This window comes from Varanus komodoensis, unplaced genomic scaffold, assembly GCF_004798865.1.
Source record: "Varanus komodoensis strain SLA01 unplaced genomic scaffold, ASM479886v1 scaffold3, whole genome shotgun sequence".
NCBI lineage: Eukaryota > Metazoa > Chordata > Lepidosauria > Squamata > Varanidae > Varanus > Varanus komodoensis.
Genome location: NW_025335761.1, coordinates 54906700 through 54925890, shown reverse-complemented (window position 1 = coordinate 54925890; position 19191 = coordinate 54906700).

Below are 19191 nucleotides of genomic sequence, written 5' to 3'. Positions count from 1 at the left end.
AAAGAAGGGAATCCATGCTTTAACAAAGGAGGTACTTTTGCTAGGTCCTTGGAGAAGTCTGCTCTGACGCATCCAGCGCTGCTTGTCAGAGCTTCATTAACTAACTTCATAAGGTGAAATCTACAATTGACTTGCATTGCAAAGCTATTTCTAGATGGACTGCAGCTAGCAAGAAGTTTCACAAGTCCTTGTAGGCTATTTTTCTGACAGTGTTGTCATAAATGGATAAGAGAGCAAGTTGTAGGTTGGGACTAGCAATTATTCCAAACATCTGAGACCAGCACACAAACCCTGAAGCACCCCCCTCACATGTGCGTCCAAGAACCTCACTGGCAGTTAGGAGATAAAGAAGGCTACAGAATTTAGTCTGGGTGGGGTTAAACAAAGGTACCTTGAACCAAGGCAATGCAGATTAAGGCCAAGCCTTTAAAGTGTCCCTGGGAATGGACTTTGGAAACTGAACATGATGAAAGCTGAACAAGTGGACTTCTGACATTCATCATTTGGTAGGAAAGACACCAGAGCATTCAACCAACTAGATCCAGAAGGAACAGCACACATGTTTTGGGCACAGAAATCCAGTGCAATCTATCTCATAGCACATTGGTTTTGAATTACTATAATTACTATTACATTGGATTTATATCCCACCCTCACCATCTTGTGAGGAACCCATGGCAGCTAATATAGCTGCATTTTATCTTCACAACAACCCTGTGAGGTAGGCTAGGCTGAGAGTTGGTGACTTACCCGAAGTAATCCATTTAGCTGAGTGGGGACTAGACAACTCAGGCACATTGCTGAACCAGTTTGTACATAAAGCTAAGCCAGGGCTTAAAGATATAAGAATGAAGCAATGCGCCTTTGCTTTCACATATTTACCCCTTCACTTTCTTCCTTTGGTATGGCAGTGAGGAAGAAATCTGAAGCTCCCACTTTTGTTTTAAATCAAACAAAGATCCAAACCAGGAAAAGCTGTGGGTAAGCTTAACCATGATGAGTTGAAACATGACAACTGCAAACCATAGTTTATGAAGCTGACCATAGTTCTTAAAAAAAATACTTTTAAACCAGCTAATAACCAAAGCCCTCCAAAGTGCTCAGTCCATGACAGCCCGGCTAGGTTCAAAGCTGTGGCATCCTTTATGCATTCAATCCATCTCCTGTTTGGTCATTTATTTTTCTACCTTTGACTTTCCCTGGGCAGTGTACAATTCATTTAAAGAAATTACAAAATCAAAACAAAGAATAAAACTATAGGCAAAAAATAAAATCATTTCAGTATACAAAACCAAATTAAAAACTGGCAATTGAATTAAGTATTAAAGCACTAAAAAGTTATTAAAATGCTCAGAAGAGTCTTTTCCTGGGACCAAGAAAAATGTTATTGTGGTGTAGTGGTGGTGTAGTGGTTAAGAGCATGGGACTGGGACTCAGGCGATCTGGGTTCGAGTCCCCGTTAAGCCATGGAGCCAACTGGGTGACTTTGGGCCAGTCACAGACTCTCAGCCCAACCTACCTCACAGGGTTGTCGTGGGGATAAGATGGAGGAGGAGAGATGATGTAAGCTGCCTTGAGCCCTTTGTAGGAAAAAGGCAGGATATAAATTGAAAAATAAATAAATAAATAAATAAATAAAAATGTAGGCATCAGTTGTGACTCAGTTGTGAGAACATGCCACAAATCAGATGATATCACTGAAAAATCCTCTCTCTTGTCATCTGATCTCATTTGGTGGCCAAACCTGAATCACCAAGGCAGGCCTCAGTTGGTGATCTTAAGACACAAGCATTTGTAAATTACACAGGAATATTAAAACAATATTCACACAGTTGGTGTAAAACCATCAGAAAAGCAGCATAAAATCATTCCAAAACCAGAACAGGGCAAAATAATACATGACAAAGATCTAAGTGCACTAGAAAAACAATAACCCCTCAACTTCAAAAGACTAAAAATGAAAAAGCCTGGGAAAATGACAAGGTTTTCACCTCGCCTCAAAGCAAAACACAACATAGGTACCAGGTGAGCCTCATGGGGAAGGCAGTCCATCACGGGAGGCCTCCTCCTATTAACAACCTGCCTCATTTCATTCAGCAAAAGCACCTGGAAAAATCCTCCAATGAAGATCCTAAGGACCAGGAAAGCTGACATGGGAGGATGCCTTCGGGTATGTGGCCCCAGGCCTTTCAGGACTTTGAAACTTACAGCCAGCATGTTGAATTGGGACTGGAAACCAGCTGGAAGGCAGCTTAGAGGAGAAACTGCCGCCACGATTTGATCACACCAACTAGTCACTACAGATAACCTTGCTGCCTATTTTGGACAAGCCAAAATTTCCCAACTATTTTCAAAGGCAATCCTGCATATAATTTATTGTAGTGACCCAGCTGGGAAGCTGCCAGGACATCGTGAGCTGCTGCAAGGCAATCCCTGCCCAGGTATTAGCCACACCTGGTAAAAGCATGAGCACCCTCTCCATCCCTTCTGCTATTCTTCTATTCCTCACTGAATCCCCGTGGAAGCTTTTAATTTAAAGTACACGAATAGAAAACAGAAGGGTCGCATGCACCTCCGTTGTAACATCTAATTTGGCCCTTTGTATTCTGGTATTTGTGCCAGGCAATTAGGCCATGAAACTCAACTTGTGTTGGCCGCTTTCTCCTTTCCCTGCCATCATAACCTGTTAGAGCCTCGGTCCTGCCAGCAGAAGAAGGCTTTTCTGCTGATAAAACAGGGGTGATGGATTTTGTCTCTTTGTATGTGAAGTTCCTGTCTGCTTTAAGGCCTTATCAGCCCCATGTTATGAATAGTGGAAGCAGTTGTCAGGGGAGCAGCTGGGGTGTTAGTGAAAGCAGACAAACAGAGGAGAAAGAAGATTTATTTTATTCATTGATGGATCTGCACCCCGCCTTTCTACCAAGACAAAATTACACTCAAGGCAGCATTCAAAATTTAGAGAAGGCCAAAGGATCCAAGGCAAGTAATAAACTCAGTGACTGGTTTCAGACACACTAAATGGTTGAGTATGGGTTGATTGTGGGTTGGTGAACTATGGGTTTCTTTTGAAATATGGATTATTGTGTTGTCTGAACCCAGCCAAGATAGCAAACCATGGTGAACAACCACTCTTCACAACCCAACAACAAACCATGGGTTGTCTGTGGCAAACAAGGCATGGCTTATTGGTGCAACTGGGTTCAGACAACACAAGAATCCACATTTCAGTGATGACACATAGTTCAGTGACAACCCTTGAATGTGGGTTATCATGTTGTCTGAACCCAAACCAGCCATCATACATACCAGAACCTGCCCTTTTCAGCCTGCAACTCCTGTACTGGGGGAATTGCACTGCCTACCCATTCACTACCGTGCTACATTTGTGGTTATGGCACTACTGTATAAAACTAAACAAATTTGAATCAGTGTATTAGACAGAGCACTTTTCCTTTATCAACCTGGCCACCCGATGACACAACCCTGGTGACTCCACATGGACCTGCATGCTGAATGGAGTCCATCCAGAGTTTCTGAGGAACTCCAAGTCCTAGAGCTGAGCTCCCCAATCCTGGAGATCAACAACTGTGTTGTTTCCAGCACTTCCAGAAAACATGTTTATTTCAGGAAGCCTTCAGGAAGAAGTCAAGATCTCTTCTGGCTGATGCCAAAGTGTAGGACATGGAATAATCAGTTCAAGTTGAGACAACCCAGATTCAGGCTGGACATCAGGAAAAGGTTCCCCGCTGTCAGAGCAATACAGCAGTGGAACCAGCTGCCTGGGGAGGTGGTGGGCTCTTCCACACTAGAGACATTCAAAAGGAAACTGGACAGCCATCTGAGTGGGATGGTGTAAACTGGTGTCCTGCAACAGCAGGAGGCTGGACTCGATGGCCTTCATCGCCCCTTCCAGCCCTACTATTCTATAATTCTTTGGTTAACCAGTCACTATTTTTATTGATGTTCCATTTTAATTTGGATTTTCTTCTTTCATCTTGTTTGGATTTTCACTTCTCTGGAAACTGTATAAATGCAGAGTTGTATAAAACTGTCATGAATAGATACATAACACATAATACATTTTTTTCCTAACCAGGAACCTTCCAAACATGTTGGACTACAATTCCATCATCCCCATCCATTGTGTGTGCTGCTGAGGATTGTGGGAGTTTTAGCCCAACATATCTGGAGGCGTCCTGGCTGACAAAAACTGTGATAGGCTAATGTCGATCTCTTTCACCTAATGTGGATCCTCATATGATGGAAAGAATGCCATCTTTCCAAAAAAGGAAGCTCAGAATAACCCCAAGATGCACAAAGTACAAACCCGATGCTCACCAGTTGGTTACAGCTTCAGCTCCCACAACCTGCAACCAGATCAGGTGGGGCCCAGCAGAGTCGCAGTCCAAAAAGCCCTGGAATGCCGTTGTGTATCCTGCTGTGAGGCAAGGAGGGCCCATTTGTTTACATACGTAGCGTGTGATGAGTTCATGACATGAGAAAAAGCAAATACTTGCATACAAGCTGCACAGATGCATCCAAAGCTTCTGCAGGGAACAGCAGCAGCCTCATAGCTGGAGGTCCAGTTCAGCCTCTGGTGTTGCTTCATGCACATCTTCTAAGGATCTGGGAAACATGCATTTTGGCATCCTTGCACAATAGGCTTGATAATTTGCACATCAGCACCACAGTCGCAACAAGGAGAATCTTCCATCCCCATTGATACAGAGCAGAGTCAACCCATCCAGTTTCACATCTAATTCTATTCGATTTTGTCCAGACAGAGCGAGGCGGGTTATGACCAGGGAGTTTGGAAGTGGGATCACTAATGCCCAAGCCACGACAAGACATCTTGGGCCATTCCTCTCTCCAGGCATTCTTAGGATTGCACTGGCAGATGCACGATGAATCTTACCAGGACCCAGAAACAGCCAAAAGAAAACTGAGGCTGTTTGGTGATCATAGCAAGGTGCCTGACCACTGAGAGAAAATGAAAAATGCTGGGGGAATAAATGGGAATGGAGTATTTTAGGGGAGGGCATGGCTGGCTGGCTGGCTGGCTAGCTAGGACCTTGAATAAGAGTACTCCACATTTCAACATACTGTTTGTCCATCTGTAAAGCCAAATTCCCAACATTTCCTCTTGCTCTCGCAACATTTTATTGTACCCCAGGGTAACAGAAAAAAAAGTCAATATAAGTGTTGCAGATCCCATGCTTCATGGGACCAACCTAAACATTCTAATAAGCATGTTTTGTTTTTTAAAGTGCACTTAAACTGGCCGTTTTTATTGAGAGAGGTTGGAAGCCGTTGTAGAACACCTCCCCATTCAGTTGAAAGCCCCATACTATTTTCATGCTGAAAATTGACCCCTGCAGCTGTTTTTAGCCCCAAAGGTGCTGCTGGAAATCAACAGACAGCAACTTCGGCACAAACCTCAGCCAAATGGACGATTTTCAGTTTCAGCAGGACTGCGTGTATTCATTTTATTACATCTAGCATGATAGCTGGAGTGCCGTATGAGCCAGTAACCTAATCCAGAGCAGGAACTGATTCTGGATAGGGCAGCATCTTTTGCAGCCTGTCTTTTCTCTCTCGGTGTTTGGGAAACCAAGAGGGGAACACCTTTATCCCTAAGTCACAGGCTTTTCCCCAAATGCATCCTTTCTTTTCTGGCCGATCATCTGCAGCTGATATTCGTTCTTGCAGGGGATAAGTACAGCTCTCTCCTTGAATACAGCACCATGTGAGCGGTTTCTACCCACTGTCTGTAGTATGAGGATGTCTGGCAGGGCCAAAGGGTTCACCCTATGGCTGTGGAGCCCTAAATCCTCAAAACGTTTGCTTTAACTGTGTTTTTATTGCTGCTATGCCATGTATTAATTCTATTATACCTGCTGTGAGTTGCTGATTTTTTGTTGAATTGATTGGTTTTACTTTTTGTTTAAATATAACTATTTAGTGTTTTTATGTGTCTTTTAAGTTTTGTAAGCTGGCCAGAGAGCCCAATGGACTATGGAGAGGTATAGAAGTGAAATAAATAAATAAATAAATAAATAGTCAACAAGCTCTCCTAAAAGTCAGCCTTCTCTGCCTCTCCTTTCATTCATATGTTTGCACTTATATCCTGCCTTTTCCTGCAGGGAGTACTAAGCAGCTTGCATGGTTTTTCTCCTCTCCCTTTTATCTGCACAACAGCCCTGTGAGGTAGGCTAGGCTGAGAGTAAGTAACTGGCCTGAGGGCACCCAATGAGTTTCATGCCAAGTGGGGACCAGAACCTGCATCTCCCAGTCTGACCCTCTAAACAATATGCAGCACTCTCACTCCTCCTAGCCTGAAAGAGGAGTGAGCATTTCTCACCCCTTTCTGCACTTCTGGAAGCCACTGTCACTTCCAAAGTAGAGGCAGGAAGAAGGGACAGGCCTAATCCTGCTTCCTTCCTCTGTCATGGCCTTGGCAGTTCAGGTGATGATTCATGCAGTGCTGGGAAAGGAGTAGAAGAATTGGATGCTCTTGTAGTTCTCCTTCCTCTCTGGAGCAAATGGGGTGCTCAAGTTCTCTCACAACAGAAGGACTCCTGATCCATTGCAGCTTTCATTCTGATCACTATAGGACCTGTCCATGATGCTCCAGTGTGGTGAACCTAGTTTGAGGATGGTGTTCTGTACTACAATCAGCTCCTATAAAGCTCAGGATGAAAGCTGCAATGGAAAATAAGCCCCACTGACATAGGGGTCACCAGCCCCCAACCTCCACTTCCCTGAACAACAGCGACAGAGTTGTGGGAGGTGTGGGGAAGCAGGAATACGGGGTGGGCAAGGATAGGTTAGAATAGTTTTCAAACTTTCCACAACTGGAGACCAGCAAAAACAGGAAAACCCCTTCAAGGACCACTGAGGCAGACACAAAAAACCATCTCTCCCCTCCCCAGTCCCCCGGGCAGCACCGGCGCTCTCCCCACAAACACGATGCCAGCCAAGGAAGAGGTGGTGGAATACTGCCAGCTCCCATGCCAGTCTGTGGCAAGCAGGACGTGCCTGCACACAGACCAGCAGGAAACCTCTGACAGATGGGTCCATGGACCAGAGGTTGAAAACCAGTGGGTTAGAAGACATTACTCCATGCCTTCCTCCTCCTGGAACCAAAGTTAATGGTCTTTCAGCTAATTTGCTAATTATTTAGCAATACTTTAGCAATAAATATTAATAATTTAGCTAATTTGGCTAGGAGAAGGAGAAGGAGTCATATCTTCTAAAGAAGTGTCTTGCCCTGGGGGTATGGGTGAAGGTTAAGCTTGGACTCAAAGGGAGAAGAGAAAATGCTGAAGGTAGGAAAGAGACATAGGCCCACGAAGGACAGGCCAACCCAGAAGGTCAGGAGGTGCCGCACATACTGGTTCTGGAACAGGGATATTCCCCCTGGGCTAAGCGCGTAAATCACCAGCATGTGCTTTCCCTCTTCCCTCCCAGTCCCTTTCCATGTGTCTCGAGTCTTTTCCAGCTGAAAGCCTAAAGAGAGCGAGTGCCTAATTTCTGATTCTTGCAAGCTAATCTGGAAGCCTTTTGATTGAGAAGGGGGATAAAACCAGCCGGAACTACTCAGTAAAGGAGTAGTGTGGAATTAAAAGCTGGTACCTGCTCTCTTTATGCAAGGAGCAGCACCCAAGAACAGCCATGGCCTGTGACCTTTCAACAGGGGCACATCGACTCTGACAGATCCATCCTTTGTCTTCCAGGGAAGGGGCACCTTGCTTTGGACAAGGAGGTGAGTAATTGGCGGGGAGGGCAGCCCATGGGATTCAGCTGCTATGGGATCTCTTTTCCAGTCTCCTAGAATCTCCCTTTCTATGCATGGTGTTTTGCTTTTGGTTTTTACCTTTCCTTCTCAAAGTTATCCCAGTATAATCAATGCATCAATGTGTAGGTGAGAATTTAGAGGGGCCCGGGAAGAGAGGAAATCCCCAGACTGTACTTAGTAAGCCCTCCCCAAAAGTCCCTGACAAAGTGAAAAATCCCCCAGGTGTTCCATTGATAACGGGGGGAAGTTATTAGCTTCCATTCAGGATGTCCAAACTGAAGTAAAACATCCACACAAGAGATTGTACATAATAATGCACTAGATAAAGTCCATTTTTCTTGGGCCCTCTGAAAGCGATCCTTGGGCGTTAAAGCAGGTCTCTTAATAAATAACTTATCTCCTTCCCACAGAGCCCTGGCTGTAGATAACCAGACCGCCATTACTGTATCTTTAATAATAACCTGAATTTCCATCAGAGTCCCTTCAAAAAGGCTCCCCCTTTTCAAAGCTTCTTTGAGGCCAGGGTCTTGAATGCCGGGAATGGCAAAAATGAAGGCAGCAAGAGTACATTTTTCACATCTGCTGCAGACCCACCTGGGGAGACAGAGCCCTGAGCCCTTCTCCTTCCAATGCCATTCACAAATTGCAATGCATTCACTTCTGCTACAGCCCACAAAGACTTAAAAGCTACCCAAGATAAGGAAGCAAATGGACCGCCCACGTTACCCAGGAGACCCTAGTTAACACAACAGCTCACAGGGCAAAAAATGCAGGCCCTTTTATTCCCAAAGGAGCCATGCCCCTTTCTCTTTGCATCATTACCCATCAAAGGAATTGTGTTAGGATTTCTGGATTCCTGTGTACTGTAACAGCCGGACAGGTATTTCTTACCTGAGTCCTTTATTTACCACTTCTCTATACCAACCAAAGGGACTGCAATATAGACTCTAGTTCTCAAAGCAATTTTGGTGGGTGATGCAGGATGCCAAAGCACTCCACTGTCAATGGTTCTCCAAAACCTGGCGCTGAACCTCTGGACCCAGCTGCTCTTAAATGGGCTCAGGAGGACAGCTCAAGGTTTTGGAGGGCCCTTGGGAGAGACCCCCACCATGGCTCCCCTCCTTTGGTGCAGCTGCTCTTTGCAGAGAGCCAGGGAGCGAGGGGACCACGGCCTCTTCTGCTCCCCCTTCGCACCACCTCTGTCGTTTTTGCCGGAGTGGCTGGCAAGTGCCCGATCCAGCTGCAATTCCAGGGTGCTTTTTCAGTGGGATCTGGGCCCTTGGGAGGGGAAAAGAGAAAAGTTAATTGTGAACTTTTCAAATGAAGTGATCTACATGGCTGTCTAAAGGAAGGGGACTGTAAAACCTTGAAGACCAAACTCTAAAGTTGCCTGGCTGTACTATTGATTTTTATTGTATTTTATTTTTTCTCTACCACCCAATTGCCAAAAGATTTTAGGTGGTTTCTAGCAACACAAAAACAATACAATATTAAATGCAAAGAGCATTAAAAGCATCAAAAAGGATTGCCATACAAACATTTAAATGTAATACAAATATAAACAGTTAAAATATCTTAAACCAGTTGAGTTCTTTTTGGCATCAGGCAAAACCGTTTTTATTTTCCTGCTATTTTAATGTTTAATTGATTTTAACTGGGGTTTTAGTATATCAAGTGTCAGATGCTGTGATGTTTGTTTTATTCTACTCATTTATTGAAAGCCGTCCCAAGATGTTGGTAATGGACAGGTTAGAAAAGCTTTTAATTAATAAAGAAATTATCATAAGACCCGTTTAAGCAGCTAACAAAGCCTTGGGAAATTAATGACATGCCCTAAGGTATGGTACAGTCTTAACCTGGCACTGAAAGGATATTAAGGTTGGTTTCAGGTGGGTTTCAGTGGGGAACCTGTTCCAAACCTGGGAGACAACCATTGAAAAGGGCTTCCATTTATTCCTTTGGATTTGGATAGTTAAAAGGACTCGGATACGTATAATTAACTGATGTTCTTCTCATTCCTTTCCTACTAGAGGTTGAACATCATCTTGGCTAGACTAGGTGTCCATTTCCCCATGCTGAAAAAATAACGCCATCGTTTCCCATTGACTTCCACATGACAGTGCTATGGCCAGTTACAATGTCCACCACCGTGTGCTGTTTTCCTGCCGTGGTCCCCAGTCAGCACCAACACTGCTGCTACCCAGGCTCAGGTGGAAATTAGAGGCGATTTAATTCCTCAAGGTGCCACAGGCCCCCTGGCCAACCTCCACTGCCCCAAACTATTGACTTTCTCCGGATTTCTTTTTTTTTTTTTTTAACCACCAGCAGAATCTCCACACAGCCATGGTACAGGGTGACCCTCCAGGTGTCTCTCTTTAGCGAGGGATAGCCCTTTTCCCTCCAGGCTTCCATACTTCTCACCACAGCCAGACTGTAACTCTGCTGTTAGCTCAGCTTCCACTCAATCCCCACTTTGCTTTTCCAGTCCTTTGGGTTGGAAATAGATGCAGGCAGCCCACAAGTCTTCGTTAAGTTTTGACGAACACCGAATCTTTGCTAGAAGTGAGCTGCTTCTGACAAGTGCCATTTTTAAATTCACCCTCCCGCCTTCCACTTACCCCTGCCTTTACTTCGAGGGGTATGCTCAAAATGCTCACAAGGTGTATCTACTTGTTTGCAGCCCTTGGAAGCCACTTTTAATCAAACATGCATTATTATGCGTTTATTTCAGTTCTCAGTCAGATCTGTAAGTGCCTTAGCACTACAGGGGTTTACAACACGGCCATTTTAACATTAGTGCATATTATGCAGTTTCCAGTTTCAAAATCTGATCAAAATAGTGTAAAATATATGCATATATTAGTGTAACAAGTTTGCCTTCCAAAAACATTGCATGATGATTTTCCTTTCAGCTATCCTTTGCCACTCTTTCCCATTACAGCTGCTTCTGTGACATTTTTCTCCTGGTTACTGTCTCCTTCTCCTTTCTGGATTAGTCGCCAAGTTGGCCATAAACCAAGACAAGTGAAGGATGAGATATCCTTGGTTGCTGCATGATGTCATGAGGGACAAACGAAGTTCACTGCAAGAGAGGCTCATGCAGTTTACATTAGTCACATGGCTATTCCCTGTCATCACAGGGTAAGCAGACTGAGGTCATCATGCAACACAACCAATCAGAGTCTTCCACATATGACATCACTGAGGATAAATGCAGTCAATTGGGGAAAAGAGGGCAAGGCAAACCAGTCGGCAAACATTTTCACAAGCAGTGTCAAGATAAAATCATCAAACTAGGGAATCACTTCTGCACACTGCCACCGAAATTCCTGAAAAAAACAAGAAGTTGTTTGCATTTCAGTCTTATTATAGATAATACTTGGTGTAATGGACATACTTATTGCTGTGTCTTGTCGTTGATATGGAATTTATTGAATATATTGCTGTAATTTGGGTGTTTTTTTACCATTTAATTTACTAAGAATACAAAGGTTTGGTCTAGAGGACCCAAGGGAAATCTAGGCAACACAGAGCAAAATCCATGAAATTCAATGTAGCACACTAATCATAGAGACATTATAGTATTAATTGCTATAATGTTATACTTCTAATCCTGTCTTATATAGTGCAGCATGTAATTTCATTGGGGAGAAAGATAGGGGTGAAGGGGGTGGGGAAAAGAGAATTAAATTTAGCTCAGTCGTGTAACTTAATAGAATAGTTTGACTCCTACATACTCTGAATGGCAGGGTTAATGCTACACAATGCAACCCGCAAAGGGACGGAACAAGGACAAACAACTTTTGACACCCACATGAAAACCTGGATGTTAGATCCTTTGCTTTTTCAAGAGGTGCCCAGGCCACATAAACGATAATTAGAATTCATTGTAAAGATGATTTATCAAGTCTATCATTGTGCCTGAAAAGGCTAGGTCACCCATGAATGCTGATGAAATTTCCAAGATCCCATCCCCAAGGATTTCTTGCATCTGCTGCCCTTTGAGAGTGGAGAAAATAGCCCTGGGCAAGCTTCTCATTAATACCAGCCAAGGAAAAAATATATAAGCATTTTGTCAGACATAACATTTTTCTCCACTTGTCTACCTGACATGATCAGACCTTTAAATAACATGATAATGGGGGGATATGCGGATGTCCCTGTGAACTCCTTCTGTTGTTAAGTTCTGCTAAGTGGAATGCATTCCCCAAGACATGGCAATAGCATCTTAGGGACAGTTGTTGCTTTGTTGAATCAGGAGGTGAGAGATATGGAATCAGTAAGACTAGAGGGTATAAGTAGAGACAGGCGAGAATTTTGGTTTGGTTTGGTTTGGCCACAATTCTCCATATTCAGAACAAACTTGACATTTTACAAAGAATATGAATGTGGGAACAACCAAACCAGGCCAGAGGCTTGGAGAGTTTTGCTGCTAAACATCTGGGGTTAAATCTCTTTGAAAACAAGCCTCTTAGTATAGACCTAGGCATTACCACCTCTTTTCTTCTGACAGGCAATTCATCTTTAATAGTTATGCATCAGGTCGGTACATATGAGTCCCTTCCATGCTAGGAACACATCTGAAATGTGGCTGATGCAGATGGGTGAGAATTTCAGTTCCCCATACTGTAGAGACAAATTGGCCAGTCTTTGCAAGCTGAAAAGCAACCTGAGATTTTAAAACTCCAGATGTGGGAGATGAAACTGACAGGTTTGTCCTTCACTGGTTGCAACTAGTGGAGAAGAGGCAGCCGTACTTCTAAGACCTGGATGCAATTCTGGGCAGCATCTGCATTATCAGTTCACAGTAGCCAGGTCTGGCACAGCCCACAGTTTCCCCTTTCAAGTCAGGCTGGAAACATCTGGGCTACCTATTCTGAACAAGTGCAGCAGAACAAGAGGGCTGAAATCCTGTTGTGGTTCAGCGGTTTAAAGTGTGGGACTGGGACTCAGGAGATCTGGGTTCTGGTCCCCATTCAGTCATGGAGCTCACCGGATGACTTGGGGCCAATCATAGACTCTCAGCCCAACCTGCCCCGCAGGGCTGCTGTTGTGAGGATGAAATTGAGAAGAGGTAGAAACTGCCTTGGAAGGAAAACAGGAAGGAAGGAAGGCAGGAAAAATATATAATAAATAAAAACAGTAAAATCAGGGGATGGGTTTCTTCTCGGTCGCAGGTAGCACTGTAGTAGAACTGTAGTAGATTGCACATGTAATGGATTGCACTGCAATCATTCTCAATTCAGATCTCATTAATTCAGATCTCTATGACAAATTCACTGGGAAAGCTTTGCCTAGGCTTGTTGTAAAGATTACTAAGCTAATGTTTGTAAGACACTTTGTTTATCGCAACTGGCATTGGGAGGCTGGGGAATCCAGCCGCTCATTCATTGCAGTCTTTTAAAACTTTACATCCCATGGTGCTGAACTCCATCCCAGAATATGTTCACCACCATGGAGAGCCTTGGATAGCTCTTATAAAGCTCAAATTAGCCACTAAGCGAATAAAGAGCTTCGCTGCATAAGACTCATCAGCTTCCCCTTCGCTGGCTCTATATGCAGGCGAAGCAAAAGGAGTTTTGGATCTGCGAAGCCCTTTGTAATGCATGCTATGAACACTAATTATGAGGAGGAGTAATGGCAGCTAAGGCTGCGATCCCATACACATTGCCGGAGAGAATCAACGGAACTGCCTTCTGAATAGATGTGTACTAGCTTGCGCGGTAAATGCATATCATGGGATTATCACACAAGACTAATGAAATATGCAAGCTTTTATGTTTCACCAACCTATTTTGCTAGGCAGGCTGCATCTCAGCGCTAGGTGGGGAAAAGGCTGCTACAGATTTAGTCACTTCAGGCTGATAGTAGCAACCGTGCAGCCTTTAATCCACATTGATTGACATGGGTTTACAGGGATTTAGATTCACTATCTGTAATTTCTGGCTGGTCAATATCTCTTATTATGTGTTTGAAATGCAAAGTGTTATTTGATTATCAGAGGTGATGAAAACATTTGCATTGGTAGAGAATCCTATATTATTGGTAAAGAAACCGGTAAAACTTAAAGCCTTGAACAATGCCCTATCCATCAAAGATGATGCTGTTCCAAATATCATCATATATCTCTGATAATCCAATTACTCATTAACATGGGCTTTTAAGAGGCTGATGGAAGTGCTAAATGTTGCTTTTAATGGCACCATAGTGTCAAGAATTCAATTTTCTTTATACGCTCTGACTATGGGACAAGTTTATTTGACCAAGTGGAACTGGCACAAAGTGAGGTAGCCACTGATGAGTCTGTTGTCTTGAGAAATCGTTAGCTTTCTTGGCCCAAGGAAAACTGGGATTGAATGATCTCAGTCTCCTGTGGGAAGTTCTACCATTCCTTATGGATAATACTGATGCAGAGCAGTTGTTATGAGTTGCTGTTGGGTTCCATTCATAAAGCACCTAAAACAGAGTTATAAATTGTGGTAGCACTAATAATAGTATTACAAGGTGGAATCATCAGTGCTCCTCTTCAGGATTCCAGCCAACCAGCCAGCAAGACCCATTCCCAGGAGACTCCGTTCCATCCGTGGCTCTCCCAGTCAGCTTGCTGTAACTATGGAGCATGCTCGGTCTTCCCTGGGTCTGGCGTGGTGCTAGTGAGTAGAAAGGATCTGGGACTCAGAACCACAGGGCCAAGAAAATGCACATATTTTCATAGGCTAATTCACACGTGCTCTAAAGTCTGTGTGTATCTCTTTCTCCTAAAGACACCCCTACATGAGAGCCAGAGTGGTGGTGGTTAGAACAAGGGACTGGGGACCTGGCAGGTGCAGGTTCTAGTCCCCGCCTTAGCCATGGAGTCAACTGGGTAACTCTCAGCCGAAACCATCTCTCAGGACTGTTGCTGTGACAATCCCATGGAACTGTGTCAGTCACTTCGGGTTCCCCATAAGGGGAAAAACGCGAGATACGAATGTGATGTAAGAATGCTGATAATGATGATTTGTAAAAGGGGTGTATGGACAAAGGGAGAATCAGGAGGTGAAGGATTTTTGCCAGGGGAAACAGATGAAACGGAGACCCCAGACCGTTATTCCACCAGGTGCCCACAGATGGCAGGATGCTGTGCAGAAGATTTGGGGCTCTGCATGAAAGGTCCAGGGCTGCAGCCCCAGGGGACTGCTCCCCGACGATGCCTTCACATGACGCTATTTTGAGACTTGTGTTTTCTAAATGTTTTTGTACTTTTGGCAGCCTCGATGTTCCCCCAAGTCTGCTGATTTCTCCCACTTAGATCACAGCCACATTAGGATCCACGTTCAAGAGTAAGTTCATAAGTATGGAGGATTTTAGAAACTATTTGTACTGAGAAACAGCAATGCACATGGCACTAGATACAAGCCAAGCAAAACAGATCTCTGTCTAAGAAGCCCTTCAACCAATGGCAGAGGCAGCCCAGGGGATGGTGGCAAGTGAGCGAAAGAAGTGGCAGGTTTATAACAGAGAGGGAAGTAATAGAAGAAACAAGGTCACGCAGATTCATGTGAGAAAAAGCTTTTATGTGCATGTGTGTTTGTTTATTAAAAGTATTTTCAAACTGCCCTTCCCCATAATGAAAACCAGGGTGTCCTTCACAAGGCATAGAAAGACTAAAACGTGGACAAACACAATACAATGAAAGCAAAGCAGAAGCAGAAAAACAGACAGCTTTAAAACTTTACAGAATCTGGTCCAGTGAATAACTGTTAGCTGAGTTCCTGAATGACAGCAGCATCAGTGCCAATCCAGCAACTACAGGGAGGGCATTCCAAGGACAGGAGGCTACCACTGAGAAGGCCCTTCCCTTGTCCTAACAGAACCAACGCCATTTGGTCAAGGAGGCTGAACGAGCACATGCCCTGGGGATCTTAAGCCTAATTTCAGTTTAACAATGGGACAAAATGGTTAAGAGTCTTGGCAGCAAGACAAAAGTCTTGGCAGCAAAGGTGGCTTTTGAAGGAAGAGAAACCAAGATGCCGCCATGCGGTTCTTCCAAGATGGAGTCAAGGTATTGAAAGATGCCTTAAAAAATATCAAAACATGGCTCAATCCAGTCCTCTTCTTGTCCACTCGGACTGACCAAGGCTGTCTGGGATCTTTCCCAGTGCCAGGATCTGTGCTCCTTTGAACTGGAGACACAGAGACTGGCCTGAGACATTTCGTTCCCCTGCGTGGCTCAGCTCCCTCCCCATTTTCTTGGGGTAAGAGTGGGAAGTGCCCGATGCTACAGCTTACCAATTACTTGAGCAATTCATCACAACATGGATTGATCAGTGTGTTTCCTCAATTAATCGCTTAACATATGCATGTCATTAAGGGTTCAGCTGGAGCCCTCCTTTCTTGAAGGAGTCGGTGAATGGAGCAGGCCTGAAGCAACGATCGCTATAAAAAGCGTCGGGCTTCTCCCATTCACATGTTGGCCCAGTGCTGCAAACTGAGCCAAGCCTAGCTTCCCTTTGCCTTCACACAACCCTCACTGATAATCTGCTGAACAGCTAAGAGGTGGACAGACAGCGTCAAGGAAGCCGCAGCCTTGCGTTTAGAACAGCTGAGCGGGGCGGCCATGGATAGGGCTGTCTGGAGGGCTTTCACTCATAGGCTCACCGTAAGTCCAAGGTGACTTGATGGCAAAAAAACAGCTGCATGTGCTGAAAAGCACCAGGAAAGAGGCTTCTGGGCCCTGAAAGTAACCCATGCTTCAGAGCATGAGTGCTTCATGCCGTTTGTGGCAGAGGGCACAGGAAAATGGGGAGAGGGGAAACTGGACTGTGCTGAGCTTGGGGGAAATCCTCCACATGCAGGTGTTTATCCCGTACTGGAACGACATCTGGCCCTTCATCTTTTGGCATCACTAATAGCAGTGCTGGAAGCTTGCCAAAGTCTGAGCCCAGTCATTCTCCAAAGCCACTGTAATATTTATGCACCCTGTATGAGTTATTTAAGAAGCAAAGGGTACCGCTGATTTTATTTAATTTTTTTAATATATTGTAATACTAAGCTTCTATTCAATGCACTCAAACAGAAACTTAATTGTACTGGTTTTGTTTTTACAGTAAAAAGCAGGAATAGGGAGAAAGTAGATTGAGACAAACTGGGGGATCACCAAACAATTTTGCAACAGATAGACAAGGGATTTGGACATCTATCTCAGCACTCCATACCTGCCACCCTAGGCTGCTAACATCCTTGACCTGTAGTAATTCAGAAGTAGATTAGCATTTGTGTGTACCCGTGATCCCAACCTGCCGTTTCCAGGTGTGATAGATCACTGTCTCCACCTCCCAATTCTCTGTTTTGCACATGAGTCCTTTTGATGGACCTCAATGTTCTAGTAAACAAAAGAAAAAGAGCAAAGACCGGAAGGCTCATGTATATCAAGGTGAAAGATGGATGGATACTAAAATGTGGGGTCTTCCAGGGAAGCTGAATGGTGGGAAATTCTTCCATCGTGCATAATTAAACTATGCAATTCACGATCACAAGATGTAGTGATAGCCACCAATTTAGACAGCTTTAAAGGGGAATTGGACAAATTCATGAATGGTTGATGGTCCTGATGGCTTTCCGCTATCTCCAGGATCAGAGGCTATACACTTGAATACGCCAGTTGCTGAAAAGCATGATCGAGTGGGTGCTGTTGCACTCATGTCTTACCTGGGGGCTTCCCATGGGCTTTCGGTTGGCCACTGTGTGAACAGAATGCTGGGCAAGATGCATCATGGTCTTCTTATAGTCATAACTGTTATACACAACCTGCATTTTCTGAAAATTCGGACATTTTCAGAATCCGGCTTTGGGGCTCTTCCTGGACCTGATGAATCTCCTGCAGCCATTTCTTGGTCCTTCAGGTTTCCTTCCTTACCATGACGGATGCACCCTCCTTCCTTTATCCTGCAGCAACTTATCTGCTGTGCTAGTTCTGTCAAAGGTTAGTGACAGACATGTAGCACACAGCCCCTTCCCCTCACCTGTTCCTAGTCCTCTCTGAGGAGACATGTGTCCTTGCCTGATGTGACCCAAAACCAAGGGTGCCCCACTGCAGTCCGCTTCTCATGGCCCTCACCCCTAATCATGGGAGGTTTGGCCCTTCTCACTTGCTAACATGGTCCTAGTTTGCTGGAAGTTGCACCACCATCTCATCCATATGTAGAAGAACCTAAGAAGAACTGTGCAGGGTGAAGGCCCACTGAGCCTATAAGAAGTTCCCATGATGGCCAGCCTTATAGAAACAGAGCAAGTCAGAGGTGGCCTCCTGGTCCATCTAGTCTGACCCCTGGCTCCAGTCAGCTCTGTTCATGACATGCCTACCAGGTGCATGTCCACCCGATCCTTGAACACCCTCACCGATGGGGCTTCAACCACCTCCTGTGGAAGCCCATTGCATTCCCTCGGGGTCCTTACTGTCAGGAAGTGCTTCCTGGCATCCAAATTGGTTGGATGCCAGGTTCCCTGAGCTTTGGTTCCCTGAGCTTTGCTCCATTGGAAAACATCCTGCCATCCTCCACAGGGGAAAGCAGGTCTCTACCCACCTCCATGGGGCACCCCCTCACATACCTATATGTTGCCCACAGATCCCCTTGAAGTTTCCTCTTCTCCAGGCTGAAAAGTCCCAGTTCCCTCAGTTGCCCCTCATACAGAGTCCCCTGCAATCTGGCCACCAACCTTGTGGCCCTACACCGCACTGATTCCAGCCTGGCTATATCCTTCTTATAATGTGGCACCCAGAACTGAACACAACACTCCAGTTGCGGGAGCACCAGAGTTGTATAGAGTGGTAGTAATACCACTCTCAATCTAGAAGCCACACTTCTGGCTATGCATGCAAGGGTGGCGTTTGCTCTCTTGACCGCCATGTCGCACCATAACGAGCTCACGAGCAAGGTAGGAATGCAACAGCAGCTTCCTAACCTTCCCGTACTCTGAGAGTTAGCTGTTTGCATGTAAACCTGATCTCCATCCAGGTGCAAACACTGCCTGGACTCACCTGCAGGCAGCTGGTGAAGGTCAGGGAAAAGCAGGCCTCGACACTCTCCTAATGAAAGACAGTTGACAGCAATCTTTTGCTCAGCTGCCCATGGCGGGGAGGTGTGGGGATCCCTGTGCAGAGCCTTCTCTCATTTTCCTTCTAATTTGCAAGTCATAAAGAGGGGGAGGCCATTTGCGATCCCGTGCTTCCATTTAATTTCTTGTCACCCTAATCATGCCAGCTTAACCCTCACTTGTTTGCCTGAATGCCTCGCACGCTTCGTCGCCCCATTCCTCACCACTCTGCACACAGTGGGAGGCTTCCGTACTCCCCCTTCTGCAGTTTAGAAACTCCCCGTGGTCAAAACGATGCTGAAATCAGCACTCACTAA